Below are 16,289 nucleotides of genomic sequence, written 5' to 3'. Positions count from 1 at the left end.
CGCCCCGCCCCGCCCCGCCTCGCCCCGCCCCGCCTCGACCTCTGGCCGCCCCTCTCCGGGGCCTTCTCGTGCCTGCTCTCCCCCGGGGCGGGTTGGGCCGAGGGGACCCAGTTCCTCCCTGGTGGCTGCTTTCTGACGGGCAGGGAGTGGGGACCAGCGGCCTGCAGTTCCCCCATCTCTGCACGTGGCCGAGGGACTGGGATCCCTTAGGAGAGACCCTGAGTTTTTGCTGGTAGCTGGCTCAGCCCCTGTTTCATCCTTCCTTTTAGTCTTTTAACTTTTTATTTTTGTCCCTGGTACCAGATTTCTCTTTAGCGAAGTTTCCCATGTGGTGTCCCGGAGCCAAGGAGCCGGGCTGGTTGAGTGCAGGGTCGTTGTTTCAAAGGGAGCAACAACCTTGGCTTTTGTGTGTCACAGTCCATCAAGCTCTTTGGTGATGCCCTCCTGGCTGCTCCAGGTGCAGGTCGCCAGGCGTGTGCTAAACAGACATTAGTTTCACAGCTGTTCCAGCTTTTCTGTTAACATAGGCTTGGTATGTCTGCGTTAAACTTGGAGGCAATAGAAGTGAGATGTATAAATTGCAGCCTGCTGGCTTGCCTTTAAATATTTCAGCTGGCTACTTGAGGGGAGAGAAAGTGGTCCCTGAGACAGAAGTATGTCAAAAGATTTCTTAGACCTAGAGATGCTGTCAACTTAAACGTGGCCCAAAATGTCCACTTTGAAAACTGAACTCTTATACTTTTCAAGACAGGTAATTCTCATTAGAACAACCTCTAACAATAAATAATGGTTTTAAATGAAAATTACTCTGCATCTTTTCCAACCTAGACATCAAAGCACTAATAGCCCCAAATTAAAACTGACATCATTGCTGTTTGTTGAACAAGATGAGAAATGCAAAAAGTAATTGGCACATTGACATGTAAACTCTTTAAAAATCATTTAATATTTAAGGGCATCTTTGAAATTAGGATATTCTATGTTTGTGTATAGATTACAGATTGACTAGTCTTTGGACACCTTCATGAGTGAAACTGGTAAATCAAAGAAGTTGAAACTTGGAATCTAGTGGGGAAGTGAATACCTGGATAGACTATTAGGTGCTAGGTATAACTTGCAGGTTTTTTACAGTGCTTTTTTATACCTGTTGTTTAGAATTGGTTGGATGTAATGGTATCTAGCCTTTTCTACACTGTAGCTGCTGTGGGTGGCACTGCTTGCTAGGTCTGAAAATTCAGTCTTTGAGTGCATGCCAACTTGAGCACTATATCTAGTGATAGTTAAGTTGATCCTTTAAAGATTACAAAGTTTCCTTAAAACATGCTGGTCTTCTGGGATTAATAGTTCGTACTGACAGGCAGTTCTCTTGCCCCAGGCTCACGCTCATTTCTTTTTTCTTCCTTTCTGGCATGTATGTCTGGGAAGGTAAGAGAAGGAGGGATTTTTTTCTTTTTGTCTCTAAACTTAGCAAGTCTTTTATTCATCAGTTATTCACTTTTCTGTCAAATGTTGATAGGGAGTTATTACATTAACTTTTGCCATCTCAGTATTTTGTTGTATATGACACGTGATTATATATTCTTTAGTTGCTATGTGATTAACCAGGTATAGGTTCTTGAAGAGAGACTGCCATTTAGACGTTAGCTTGAGGGAGATTTGTATGTGTTTATTATACTGCTTTCTACTAGATCTAGATTGTGTTTGAAGACAATTATACAGGTGAATTTTAAGTGGTGCATTCAGTGAGAGCAGGGTTTTTTTTATAATTTCAGAAAAAATCATTCAGTCCTAGGTGTTCTCAGATGGGCAGGGCCTGGCTTCTGAAATCTGGACATGGCAAACATGACAGGAAACAAAAATAAATTGAAAGAGTCCTCAAATAAAAAAAGGGGAAAAAATAATCTTTTTCTTCTTGGATTTGTCAGAAGTTTTTCTCCTTCCCTTCCATTACTTCCAGCCCTTCCTTCCCACCTTTTTAAGAAGAAGATTTGCTCAGCTATATTTTCTTGCAGTTCAATTGTCATATCAAGAATCTTGGAAGGGTGGAGTGAGTTCCCACTTGACGTTGGACTCTGCTTAAAATGTCTGTTTTCAGGTTGGTGTTGACTATATCAACCTTTGACCCAGGAGCTGAAGTTAGCATGTGGAGCCATGTCATCCGGCCACTGCTTACCCTCCACCAAATTTCTTCAACTGTGTGGAGCTCTGTGGGTCAGGTGACACAGCCCCCTTGTGTTGGGTTGCTTCAGTGTGCAGGTTCTAGGCTGATGGACTGACTCATGCTGGATTTGGCCTGCGGACTGACCCCACCCATGGGATTTGGCCCACAGAATGCCCCTGTGCCACTTATGTGGTCCAGGGAGCCAGAAAGTTAAGCACCACTGAGCTATATAGTCAATATTGATAGCTCTTTTCTCTGGCGCTTGCTAGATTGCTTGTCTCTAGGCTTATATGTGAAGGTGTGCTGGCTTAAAATAGATTTTTCACATTGATTTTCACTAAATCAATGTAAGATATTATGTAGGGACACTTACATTGGTTTAACACTATCTGTAAGATTAGCTAGCAACTGTTATTTTACTAGTATGAGATTAAGGCCCTTAGGAGATGTTATATTTTTCATGATTAACATGTTAGCCATACAATAAATTGTAACATGCCACATGTTCAACCAGTTTTATCACCTGATGAAAATGGTAAACCAAACATTAAGTATAGAAAATCTTTGTGTCTGATTTACGTTGTGCTTTAATTTGAACCTGTGACTTGAACCTCACAGATCTTGGTGTGTGCGCAGCAAGCTGAAGGCACACCATTTACAGCTCTGTGGCATGGGGAGCTGGGGTTAAGCTCCCTGATTCTCCAGTTCTCCACTCCTTAGCAGATGCGCAATGTGGTTTGAAGAATATTATCTCAGATCCTAACAGTCTTGCATCCTGCCATGCCATATCTTGAGCATTTGGCATGGCAGGATGTGTGATTTTTGGGATCTGTGATGAAATTCCTCAGAGCCCATTGTATGATTAAATTAAGTCTTCCAGGAGCCTGACTGATAAAATTATAATAAATTAACTTTAAACTTTATGTGCGTCTAGAAAGGGTTTGGAACATATTTAGCATATTTATTAAGCCAAGTCAAACATTGTATTTAGACTAAGCTGTATTAGGAAATTGGCATTGAAGAGAATTCCCCAGTCTAAACTACATAAATGAAAAAACTTGGAATTGTAAATTCTTCAGAGCAGAGTCTTGATCTGTGTCTGGGGCTCCAAGGCATTGAAAACTAGAAATAAATAATGAAATCTAATCTTCTCCTATCTCCTCATCTTTCCATCCTTATTGACACCTTAGATTTTGTGTCAGCTGCACAAATTAATTTCTGAATTAATGTTTTTGGTGCCCTTTTGTTTGTATTGTAATTTTTCCTGTCCCATAGGGGAAAATTGCTCAAGGTGATTGTTTCTTCCTTATTTTCTGTCTGTTGGGATCGCCAAGTAAGTAGAAGTTATCAGGAGTCTTGATGTCTGTTCTGAGGGGATTCCCTTGCTTGCATGAGGCAAAGAATGCAAGGGTGTATGCATGCTTTGCTTGCTGCTGCTCTGTTTGAGCCACTTTCTGTCTTGGCTTGTAACTATTACCTGCTTCTTGACTTTAGGACCAAAAGGGTAGCAGCATTTTTAAAAATTTAAATCCTATTCTGTGCAGTGTGGAAATTAAGTATTGAAGTGAATCTGTAGAGAACATCTGGAGATTTAAAGAAATTATCCAAGTTTGCAGCACACTGATTTTCAGTATCTTCAGTTGTTGACTTAAATCTTAAAATAGATTATAATTAAAACATATTTTATTTTCCAGTAGTGAATAAGTATTATGGATCTGAGTCTTGTCTGGTTGAAATGATGTTTTCTCACCTAGACGGAAGTTTAAGTGTTGGTCTTCTCATGGCCCAGTTCCTATTCCCTCCAAGTCAGAAGGAAAACATTGCCATTCCAGTCTCACAATGTCTTAATTTTAAATAGTTAGTGAAGGGCATAAGCTAAAAGTAATTCTAATATGGTATCCAAGTACGTGGGGAAAGCAAGCAAAAAGTGAAATGTGAAAGCCAAAAATGGCTTTAGTTTTTTGTTTTGTTATGTTTTTTAAACTGACTGGTATTCTTAACTGTAAATGAAGTATTTCTGGAAGCAGACTTTCTAATGAACAGCTTCAAGGATGAATATTTATGTCCTCAAGTGTCTAGGGAAGAGAGAATTTTTTATTTTCTTAGGCTAATAAACGTTACAAGAAAAGAAAATAGAAATTGGGTTGCCAGGAACTGGGGGTTTGGGGGGATGTCATTTTTTTTTTTTCTTGGGTGTATTTTACTGAGTGATAAGGCATATGTAATCCCTGTGTATAGATAACGTCAAGCTGTACGCAACCTTATTCTTATGCTTCTGTGCATTGTAGTATTTGACATGTATGTAATTTTGATATAACGTTATATTATAGCCAAGGCTGTTTTTGTGAGGCAGTGACTTACTTATATGGCCCTCACTTACTCACATGGAGAAGAGGTAATGACTTGGAATTAGTATTTAACTTGAGTCATTGAGTCTCCCATGTGGACCTGCTCTGAGACAGACAATGGTGAATTACACTCTAAAAGAAGTGTCTCTGGCTACCCAAACTATGGGGGGAAGAGAGCAGGGCTGTCGGGGGGGCAGTGAATCAGGGTGGCTACCCCAGGCCCCATGCTTTGGGGGGCCCTGCGGACAGTACCGTACAGGCTGCTGTGCGCCGTTAGCTCTGCCCTCTGGCTGCTCACCTCTGCGCTCTGGCTGCAAACCACACCCTGGCCCTGCACGGGCTGATGTGCCCTGGGACCTGTACACCCCTAGGGATGGCGCTGGAGGAGAGGTAATGCATTGGATTAGAAAATCTCTGTCTGAAAGGACCATGTATTCCCTTTGTTCTGATTAGAATAGGAAAGACTTCTGCTCTAGCAAACATTCTTGTTTAGGTGGGGGCAGGAAGTTACAGGCATTGTGTTGCCCCCGTAAGAATTCATGAGGTGGCATATGCCTGCTCAGATAGGAAACTGTACTTAAGCCTGCTTTGAGAGCAGGTTATTGTCTTCAGTTTCTCTAGGTATAGGGGAGGCTGAAGTCCCGGAGCCGACAGGAGAACTTGTAGAAGGCTCTGGCAGGGAAGTCGGAGACAGAAGCTACATTTTAATGCATTAAAAAGTTTGGTTGGGACTGCATCCTTGGATGTAAGGTGCAGAGGAAGAACGGGTTATTCTTGTATTTTCTTGTGTTTGTTTTATCTTATCTCTGTCTAGATCTCAATATATGGTCACTGACTTCTTATACTTGTTCTTAAAATATTGGTTGTTATCTTTTTACAAACCACTTGTTGGTGATGCTTGTGATTCCAGACTATCTGACTGTACAGGTTTGCCCATTCTGTGCAAAGGGGAATTCATTTTTTCTGAGCACGTGACTGGACAAGGGTATGATTCTTTAGCTGGCAAAACCACTTCTGCTAAGAGCTGGCAATTCATAGATTCATAGATGTTAGGGTTGGAAGGGACCTCAATAGATCAATGCCTGAGCAAGACTGGTTACACTGAAGTGCCCCAAGCCAAGAAGTTGGTCCTCAGTGGCCAAGCAGTAGACAGCAGGGAGAGAGGGTTTGGGACAGAAGGGCACCACAAAGGTGTGAGAACACCCTTAGTGTGAGTCTTAAAGGCTCACCTAGACTGTATCCAGGGCTGGGGTGTGTCACAAGGGTATATAGATTGCTTGACAGATTGAATGTCAGATGAGATGTTTTAAGAAGTGGTAAAAAGAACTAAAGCCTATATTAGCACCCTGCTCAGAATGTAGAATCTCTGAAATAGGAGGTGAAGGGCAGTCAACCTGTGGCACTTCTAGTATGTAGTAGATCCACAGGGCAGGGAATACAGGGAGCAAAAAGCAGAGCAGCAGATGAATGCGGGGGAGGGGATTGGAATGGTTCTTGTGGAGTGTGTGGGGCTTTATCTTGTAGCATGCTTGCCAAAAAGGTTGCCCCCCACTGCAGCAGATGGTACAGAGGCTATCCAGTAATAACTATAACTTGTAATAATTGCTGTTAGTAGAAGGTAGGCTTATTTGGGAAGCATTAACTGGAGGCTTTTTTTTTCTTTCAGAGGAGTCGTGTAAGATAGGACTGGCAGAAAATTTTAAGCAGACCATTAAGTGCATTTAATTCAGAAATAGGTAGGAGGTAGGAAAGGAACTGAAATGTTGCATCTCAAATCTTGTTTAAATTAGGGAATTTGTCTTCCCTAACAGATGTATAATGAGCAGGGATCCAGGTTTTATGTTTGCCATGGGAAAACACAGATTTTCTCTTTTAAAGGAGAAAAATGCAGCAAACTAGGTTTTTCCTTGCAAGCTGGCAGAGTTGCACCTTGTAAGGGCTGCTTGGGGCTAGGGGAAGCAGGACTCAGGGGGCACCATGTGCGTTATGCATGTGCACACATGCATGTGGCCAGCAATACAGCCAGGCAGTGGTGGAGAGCAGCTCTTCCAGCTGCCTGCAGGTAAGTCTATGGTGGGGGGAGAGAGGGGGCCAGACTGAGGCAGCCACAGTGAGGGAGGGAGTAGGGCAGAGTAGGCAGCTGGGGCTGGGGGTGATGCTCACCTGGGGTGGTATCTAGGGCTGTGGCTGGAATGTGTGGCTGCAGGGCCTGGCGGGAGAGCAGGAAAGAGCTGCTGTGTGCACTCCTGGGGAGGGGTTGGGTGCAAGAGGCAACACATCAGGGAAGCATGGGGTAGGGATTGTGCCCTCCAGGATTTGTGCGCAGGGTGAGGGAGGATGCACACTGCCCACTGTGGGGCTTGGGGCTTCTTGCCCTGCTCCCCTCCCCCCTGGGGCCCCTGCAGCCTAACAGGTGGCACCTGGTACGTGAGGGTGGACCAGAGTGGGAAGCTTTGGTGCTGCCGGGAGCCCTGTGCCAGTTGCGCTGTCATGGCAAGATGCCCCCTGCCCTCTTGGCAGCAGTGGGGTGGGGGACACAACTCTGCACTGCTGCCCCCTCTGTTGCCAGGCAGGGGGCGCCTCACCTTGGCAGTGCAGCTGGTGCAGGGCTCGTGGTGGCAGCAGCAACACCGAGCCTTCCTGTCCTGCTCAGCCCTCCCACTCTAGGTCCTACCTGCTGGGCTGCAGAGGCCATCACGGAGAGGGCAGCAGGGTGGAGAGCCCTGCAGTGGGAAGCCCACATCCTCTCTTGGCCTCCATGGGCTCTTCTTGGTTTCGCACTGGCTGTGCTGCCCAAGACGGGGTGGGCCAGGTTTTGCCCTCCATTCTGGCTGCAGCAGCTAGCAGGTCCCATAGCCCTGTCAGCTGGGAGCCTCTCTGGCAGGGCTGGCGGGGGGGCAGAGGGCTGCAGGTTGGGAGTGAAGGACACCAGCAGGGTTGGGGGAGCTGTGGATTGGGAGTGAGGGGCACTGGCATGGGCAAGGTCAGGGCACCGGCATATTGGCGTACTCAGTGCTACAGCGCAGTGGGGGGCACAGCTGCAGCTGGACCTGTGTCCTGGGGAGCAAGAAGGAGCTCTGATTTTTCCATGATAAAACAACCAAAATCAAATGCCAAAATATATAGGTATTTAGAATTTATTTTATTATAATTATTGAGGCACTGGTAGGCTTCCAAATTGCTTTAAAACATTATGTTCAACTGATACCTATATGTAGAGTTGCATTTCATTTTACTTGCAGAAAAATGTGAATTTTAAGCTTTTTAATCAGAGAATTTAGGGTTTTTAAACCGTGAAAACCAGGATCCCTGATTTAAGGTGTAGTTCAACACCGTGCTCTGCCTCAGGAGACACTGCTGACAACTATCATTTTGTTCTTTCATCATGTGACTTTCTCTCTAGTTTTCTTTCCTGTTTACTTCCTGCGTATAACAGTCACATCAGCTGATGTGCTGTTTACTAATAGAAAACGACGTTACTTCTCTTTTGCCTAGCAGTTAGTCAGAATTCCAGGGCCTATGTTTCAATTATGGGAGAAATGACGTGTCATAATTTCTTTAATAACTAAAGAACATCTAAATTTTTGTTTAAGGTGGATAAAAATCAGAGATTAAAATTTGGTTTAAAAAAAATCAGATTTTTTAATGTAATTGTATTTTTTTTTAAATGTAAGATGCTTTAAAAAAAATAATCCTATGTAAAGATAGTTTTAATTTAAGATATGTTAGAGTTCAAAGACATCATCATAGAATAGGGATTATAACTTCTTACTGTATACTATTTGAGACAATATATTAATTTAACTTCTTTTAGAAAAGTTTTATGAATAGGTCACAACAGGCCATGGACTATTTTAGGGGCCTAATCTTATGGGGTTCCCAGAAGCTCCTCTATAGATTAGCAAAGACTAAAGAAAACCACTTAACCCAGTGGGTAGTGTTCCGCATTTTTGGTTTTTACCGAATTTCACCAATAAATTATCTGATATTCTTTAACTGTAGTTTTTCGGTTTTTACTGATTTTACACCTGCTTTTCATTTCATACTGTGCCATGCTGCTTTGCTGCCTGCTGCGCCGCTAAAGCAACAGGATGCACGTAGCACTTTGCCTCCTGCTACGCTGCTAAAAGCAGTGGGATGCACATGGTGCTGCGCTGCTTTGCCTCATGAAGCACCGCTGAAAGCAGCGGGATGCACACAGTGCCATGCCGTGCTGCTCTGCTGCCTGCTGCACAGTTGAAAGAGGCAGGATGCACATAGTACTGTGCCGCGCTGCTTTGCTGTCTGCTGTGCTGCTGAAAGCAGTGGGGTGCCACACTGCTTTGCTCCCTGCTGCACTGCCAACCGCCCGCCTCCTGCTCCACGTCTGGCCAGAAACCCCTGTGCCTCAGGTAACCGGCATTTTTAGATTACTGGCACCGATCATTCCTCACTTGTGTTGGGGATAACAGGGCTTTTACTGCATCTAATATTAGCATTTTCACTGATTAGTTAGTTATTTATTTTTCTTTTCTTCCTTTTATCCCAATTTCAAATCGGTTTTTATGTTTGGAAAATAAACCCTGAAAAATTCCCAGAATTAGTTTTTGAAAATAAAAACTGAAATTGCAGAACACTACCAGTGGGACTCAGTGATCATTCTAAAAGATCCCTTTAAGCATCTCTGTGATGCTTAGTTTCAGTTCTCAAGTTGTGAATTTGTGTCTCCAGTGATGATAATATCCTTGTTAACAGCAGTCTATGGAGATGAGAGATAACAAACCTGATTACCTGCCCATCATCCCTCTTGTCTCTCTGCATGTTTGTGTATACACAGTCAAGCCCTTACCTCTCTCTAAAAGTACAAAGTTTCAGGAAGTTAAATAAATAGAGGTTTGTTGTAGGTGGAGTAGATCTGGGCAAGGAGGAAGAATCTGGAGATAAATGCAAGGAGGGGAGGGGCAAGAGAAACATTATGAGCAGAATATTCCAGGAATCTTGAAAGATAAGTTTCTGAGTATAGCCTTTCCATTGATTTGAGATCTAGCTAAGGAATGGTATGATAGAAGGGAAAACCTATTATGGCAGCAGGCTTGCCAGGCCTGGCCATAAAAGAGATTCTGTTTGGGAATATTTTAATCGAGGTTATACCAAACAAGAATGCACTTTTAGTAGAAAATCATGATTACATTGAGGCTTCTTGACCAGTGATTTAAATTGTGATTTTAAATTGATTTGATTTAAATCAAATCCACCCTGGTTTTGTTCCTTGAATATATCAGGAATCAAATAACAGCAGACAATTTCTTTGCCCACAGTTTAAAGCCACTTTCAACCAGCACTTTACTATAAATGTAGCCATAGGTCTTTCTCTTGGTCTTACTACTACTACTGCTCTCTTGCTGCTTTCTGCCTCCTCCTATTCTTTTTCTCTAACACCATCCACCCCTTTACTAAGACAAAGTTCAAAAGTTTAAGTAGCTTCTCACATGTGCCTTTGTTTTGGGCAGTGGTATTATGCTTACCTCTAGCCAGAAATGCCTCTATTTCAGCTACCTGCATTAATAAAGGTGCTTAATAGTTACTAATGGTTATAGTGGATAAAATTTATTTTAAAACATATTTTTCTATATTTAAATATACACTTCAAATTCTTTTCAATTTTTGATGACCTATTTTAAAGCCTTAAAATCAGTTTCATAAAAATAATATTCAAGTTACAGGTCTCAAGAATCACTGGTTAAGCACCCAGACTTAGTTTGTGTCACAACCCAAAGTTGTGGTTTTTTGTTTTTTGTGTGCTTCGGCACCGTTAAATTATGTTCCTGCCAAATTGCAGCTTTTTTGCACGGTAGAGTTTTCTGCTGCAATAGGAGAACCCGCGTGCAAAAGAGTATTTCCCGCCGTTTGTAGCCTTCTTTGCATGGTGCATTTCTTTTGCATCATAGTTATGCGCAGTGCAAGGGAGTTCCCGCCATTTGTATTTAGATTCGTGCCACATTTTTGGCCGGTTCTAAATGTAGGCATACGTGGTGGCTAGCTATTGGCTTGCTAGCCGTACAAAAGGCTTGGGTAGTTTCCGCCCAAGTCGGAGAGAGAGGAAACCTGGAGAGATACAGAACTCGCCAGGAGGAGGAGACTTCGCGCTGTGTGAAGATCTCCAAGCGATGTGGACCCTTGCGGACCCAACACACCTTTCTTAAGCAGGCAACGGCGGTCTGTTTAGCTTCTAGCCTCTCCCCGTCACCAAGCGCAATCCTAGACGTATCCCTATCCTATATACCCAATTTTCGAACCCACGGAGTTTTAACAGCTCCGGGAGACCTGGGAATCGAACAGAACTCACGGAGATTCAGCCACTCCGTGAGGAAAGAATTGCCGAACCCGTGGAGCCTAAACCACTCCGGGGTCAAAGAACCAAGTTTGTCAGAGTCCTCCAACGAGGATTCAAGCGGAGCTGCGCCTGGAAAGCTGTCCAGCCTACACCACGACCACCTTGGGTGTAAGTAAATAATCTTTTCAATCAACCATTGCGCCTCTGTAACTGATTCTAGCTCGCGCGTACCTTACCGCCCCGCGGTCCCTTCTGACCCCGCATGCCCGGGCTGCTGGCCACAGTCCGCGTGCGCAAAGACAGGCCCGGCTCGCACATGGCGAGGATGGGATCGGGAGCCGGCCCGCACAGTTTGAAGTGTTAAAGTAGCTTTTAACAGCATATCCTCTTCTGAAAGATGATGAAGAATATTTTCTTTTTCCATATATTTATCTAGTTCAGTCCCATGGTTACTTTATTCAAAGTCAGAAAAAAGATTAGAAGTTGAAAAATCAGAAAACCTTGTGTTTTCTTTTTACAATTTATAAACAGAAATGAGAGGTTAAAATATGAGATTTACCTGTTGTAAGATCCTAAAGGACCTGGCTGCCCTAAGCAATCAGTACAATTGAGTAAGCACTAACTGTAGCTTAAGCTGACTACTATATTAAAGCAAAGTTTTATTAAATACAAAACATTTTGTTTAAAGTTTACCACAGTTTTGATAAAGGTATAACTAGATTTAGCTAATGGAAATGTTTTTAAATGCTGCTTGTGTGCATTTTTAATTACATAACACTGCTGTACTGGAGCCAGTAGGACAAAAATTGTTTGTTTTCTATGCATCACTTCCTCTGATAAGAGCAGATGACTAGCTGAGCTTTTTCCATGCAGTGCTCAGGTCTAGAAGTATGCTGCAGTATGAAAGGTACCAGTAGATTGCACTTTGTCATTTTTAGTTTAAGTAACATTTAGTTTAGTTAGCATAAAGCTATCCAAGAGCAGGCTACTTAAGTAAAATATATATTGTGAAACTTTATAATAAGTAATTTTATTCTTATGCTTTTTAAAAAATTATTCTACTAACATACATTTTTGAACTGTACCAGAGAAAAAAATTACTTTTCAGGAATGCTTTGTCAGAAGTGCAGTTTACCAAATTGCAGATTTTGATTATTACATCAAATAATTGTAAGGAGTGTATCAAAAGATCTAAAGTCTGAAAAGCAGACATGATATAGATTTTTTTGGCAGTCAAAGAGAGCACTGTATAGAGGAAAATTGGATGGTAGAAGTTGATAAAAGGAATTGGTCAGAAGTGGATTAATTTGTCAAATTAGAGTATGAGAGATTTGAAAAAGCAAAGAAAAAAAAGTATTTTTTCCTTATGTAGTTTATTAAAAAGTTAAACAGTTTCTTTCAATCTTTGATGCAAAGGCTGCTTATTCTGTGTCTGTGAATCCATCATTGAGCAGTTTCAAAGTAAATATCAACTCCCCCAGAATTTCTCATTCTGATTTATTAGTTATAGGGTTGTAAATCATTTATTAAAAAAAAAAAATTGTAGGCAAGTCACGATTGGTACTGCCTGGCACCCAGACATGGAGGAAGAACAGTTACGTTGCCAAATATTAAATTTCTTCATGTATATAGGATAAACACAGCGGTGCACAAAAGAAAAACTTGATTGATTACTGCAGAATTATTCTGACGATAAAGTAGTAAATAATGGGGGAAAAGATGCATTATCTTGTGCCTTCCACTCTCACTGATCACCAAGTGCTGGAAAGACGGAAGGCAGTAATAATAAAAGTAGAATGAGAGTTGATTCATTTGCAGGGCATAAATCTAGATTTTTGGAACATAAAAAACTTTACAAACTGAAGGAAAATGAATTTGTATTGTGGTTATGGTGACTAAATGGCCTGCTTAAGCTCCCCTCTTTGTCATTGTAACCCTTTAATAAGGTTATAGACTTTAACCATATGTCTCAAATGTTATTATAATAAATATGGAGTGAAAACAGTGCTCTGTTCTATCATGTGAATGGATGGGAAAAATAATTTTAATTAAATGTAATATTTTACTATGGTAGTTTTTTCTGCTATATCCTGTTTTCTATGAAGGCTTCTAAATATAATTGATACCCCTGAGTCAGTGTTGAATGGAGTGGTGTGAAGATTAGTATCCTGTGACTGTGATCATGATTAGACTGAGTGAAAAAAGCTAGTTTTTAGCTGGGACTTTATATCTTTGATGTTTCTGACGTTCCTTTTTTTTTTTTAAACAAAGCATTTAAGAGATGTAAACCAAATATAGTGTTTCAATCTTAAACATAATTTTTAACATGAAAACATATAAGGAACCTGTAAGTATCAAATTAGTGTCTCTGGAAATCTTACCGTATTTAAAAACTAGTTTTAATAAATAGGCAGGTTTGGGGCCCTGGGAAAGAGATAAAAGGTGAAGAAAAAACATAACATTAATCTGATTGTTTTATACTTTGCATGCATCAACTCAGTAACGTCTGACAGACTGGACTTAGTGGTTCTCAGTCTTTTTTAGAATGAGGGCATCCTCTGTAACTTTGGGATTTGGCACCTGTAGTTGAGAATCACCATTGTGCTGCCTCTGCTTACCACAGCAGTTTGCAGCCAGGGTGAGGCTTGTGCCCTGGGCAAAACTCCCTTTTGCCCCGCTGGTATTTGCAGGAGTGGAGAAGGAGGTGGGTGGTTTGACCTGCCCTGAGTGTCCTTGTTACCTACAAATGGCTGCTCCAGCCCAGCCCAACTCCTTTGGCTAAGCAGTGCTAAGGGCTGTGGCCAGAGTACGTTTTCTTGCCTCGGCCTTTCCCAGTCCAATCTTGCATGTTTGTCCTGGAAACGGGGCTGTGGGAGAGTCCCACCCACCTGGTAGAAGCATGTGGGGTTGGACTGGAAGGGCTGCAGGAAGATCTGCAGCTGCTTCCCGATCTCCCACTCAGGAGGTGTGTGAGGCATTTCACATTGGCATTTCACCGACATCATGGCCTCCCTGGAAGGGGCTTACCTAGAGAGCCTTTGGCCTAGGGTGAACAGTGCTGATGTAATGACGTACATTTGGAGCAAGACAAATATCCTTCACAGATGAGACTATTTTTTTTGAGGCAGAATATCAGAATGTTTGTAGTAGATCGAAAAGAGATTCATTTTAAATGAATGATGTAATCCAACCAAAAATTCCAACTAAAGGTCCACAGCTAGACAAGGTTGACTTTGATTAACTTTCTGAGACCAAAATCTGTGCAGTATTTGAGGTTCACCGTATCCATGTGATGACATTAAACGCTTAATGTCTTCTTCCAACTTTGGGTTGTATATTCAATGTGTATGTACCCGATGCTGCTTTTGGTGGTCCTGAGGGTGTATTTAACAAGAAAAAATGTTACTGGACTAATACAAACAAATAAGGAATTGACTAACATGACTTTCAGTCATGTAACAGCTCTCAAACACTTTATTTTAAAGATTTTGCAGTCCTGAAGAGAAGCAGTCCTTAAAGATACTTGGCATAATGGTGTGAGTAACTTTGACAAAAACTAATTGAATTTTCTTGGCATTTGTGGACTCGTTAGTATTTCCATTTCAAATTAAAAATAAAGTTAATTTTTTGCATCTCTTTTTTTACTATGAGCATTTAAATCTCATGATGGTGTACTGAATAGTTTTAGGGGAAAGTTTTTGACATGTTGTGTAAAGGTATTTGATGGATGAATAAATCAATACTAGAAGCTTTGTTCTCTACATGAGCGGGTACCCATTCAGTTACAAAGTATGAGAAGATTATTCTGTCGGTACTTCTTGGTTATTCTTGTATATGTAGGTTTTTTGTCTTGCTCATTGTTAATAATTTTTTACACCGTATATTTTTAAACATGAGAATTTACCCCATGAGAGGGCTGAGCACAATCTACATTTTCTATAAAAAATTATAAGTAAAGTATTAACTTAATTTTTATTTTACTATTTAAATGATCCGGTGTTGCCAGGAAATATTGGGGGTTGTGTAGTTAATGCTAATGAAGGTTTGTAGCTAGCCTGTGTGTTAGCTGTACATGGTTTATTTAAGCTTTCTGACTTCAATCAACTAAAGTTATATGGGACAATTAGATTCTAGAGTTCTGAATGCAGGTGAAGGAAAACTGTACTTTTAAAGTTAATAAGGGCTATTACAGCTATGTCAAACTCATTCAGCCCTACAAGCCAGATGAGTAGTTCGGGCCAGTCTGGACCTCATCCCCTCTCCCCTTTTCCAGCATACCAGGTTTGATACCTGCTTCAGCTGATCTGGGACTTGCCCTGTGAGATGCAGGTCCTGGAGCAGCCAGAGCAGGTGCTGCATGTGGCACAGTCCAGCTGGGGGCAATTCGAAAATTCTGGTTGAATTTGGTCCTCGTTGACCTCATACCCAAAATCTTGTCTAAGTCTATCCTAACCATGCAGTCAGTACAATATAAGATATCACCCATAAACATCCTTGCCTCAGCGTGATTAGTCATGTTCACATCTGCTCATTAGTACACAACATTTTTGTGGGCTCAAGCTCTGATTATTGTAACTCTCAGAATAAATAGCTTATTTTTCAAGACAAAACAATTTGTCAAACACGAGCCAATCAAAATGGAAAGCTATAATACGCTTTTTTTTGGTGGAGAGAAGAGGGAACAAATGTGGCCGATATTAGTCATTTTGCTAATGTGATTGGATGGCACTTGGATGCTATAATGAGGAATGTAGTAAAGAACCTGTATAAGATAGAATTTCTTCCTTTGTCTCTGTCTGTGTTTGACAGAATTTGAGACTTGCTGTACTTTTTTCTTTGTTAAAAAAAAAAAAATCACCTTCTCCTGTTTCATAGATTCATAGATGTTAGGGTCGGAAGGGACCTCAATAGATCATCAAGTCCGACCCCCAATTGTTTGGACCTTAACAATCTCATTTTCATATTTTTAATTTAAATAGTAAGCATTAACAGCAATCTTCATAACTGTGGACTTGACTAGATTTCACATTGGTGCTTTGCAACTTGAAGCTCCAAGTTGGTGCTTGACTTCAAGATTTCAAGTTGGTGATTTCCGAGGTTGGGTGGATGGCTGAACTCATTTAGCTCTAATTCTGTTTTTGTCATTGTAGATATTCTTAAGTATATATTATTCATTATTGTAGGTCTTAACCTTTTGGTCATACACAGCCCATTTTCTCTTTGAGGCTTTTATAATAGGGAAGAACAAGGAGAAAGAACAAGCTCCTTGAGTTTGTGTGATGAGGGGAAAATTTGTAGTTATGCAGAGCTCTTAGATTCTTGGATACTGGTTTTGTTTATTTTGTGTAGATGATGTTATATATTTTAAATTAAATTAATTTATTTTAGAATACTTAACCTCTTCTCTTGTCATGCTTCTGTTTTATAAATTACTCTGTTCTCTTTTTAATTTTTTTTCAGTCCTCTT

The sequence above is a fragment of the Alligator sinensis genome, unplaced genomic scaffold (genome assembly GCF_000455745.1).
Source record: "Alligator sinensis unplaced genomic scaffold, ASM45574v1 scaffold412_1, whole genome shotgun sequence".
Taxonomy (NCBI): Eukaryota; Metazoa; Chordata; order Crocodylia; family Alligatoridae; genus Alligator; species Alligator sinensis.
This window is presented reverse-complemented; position numbering follows the sequence as displayed.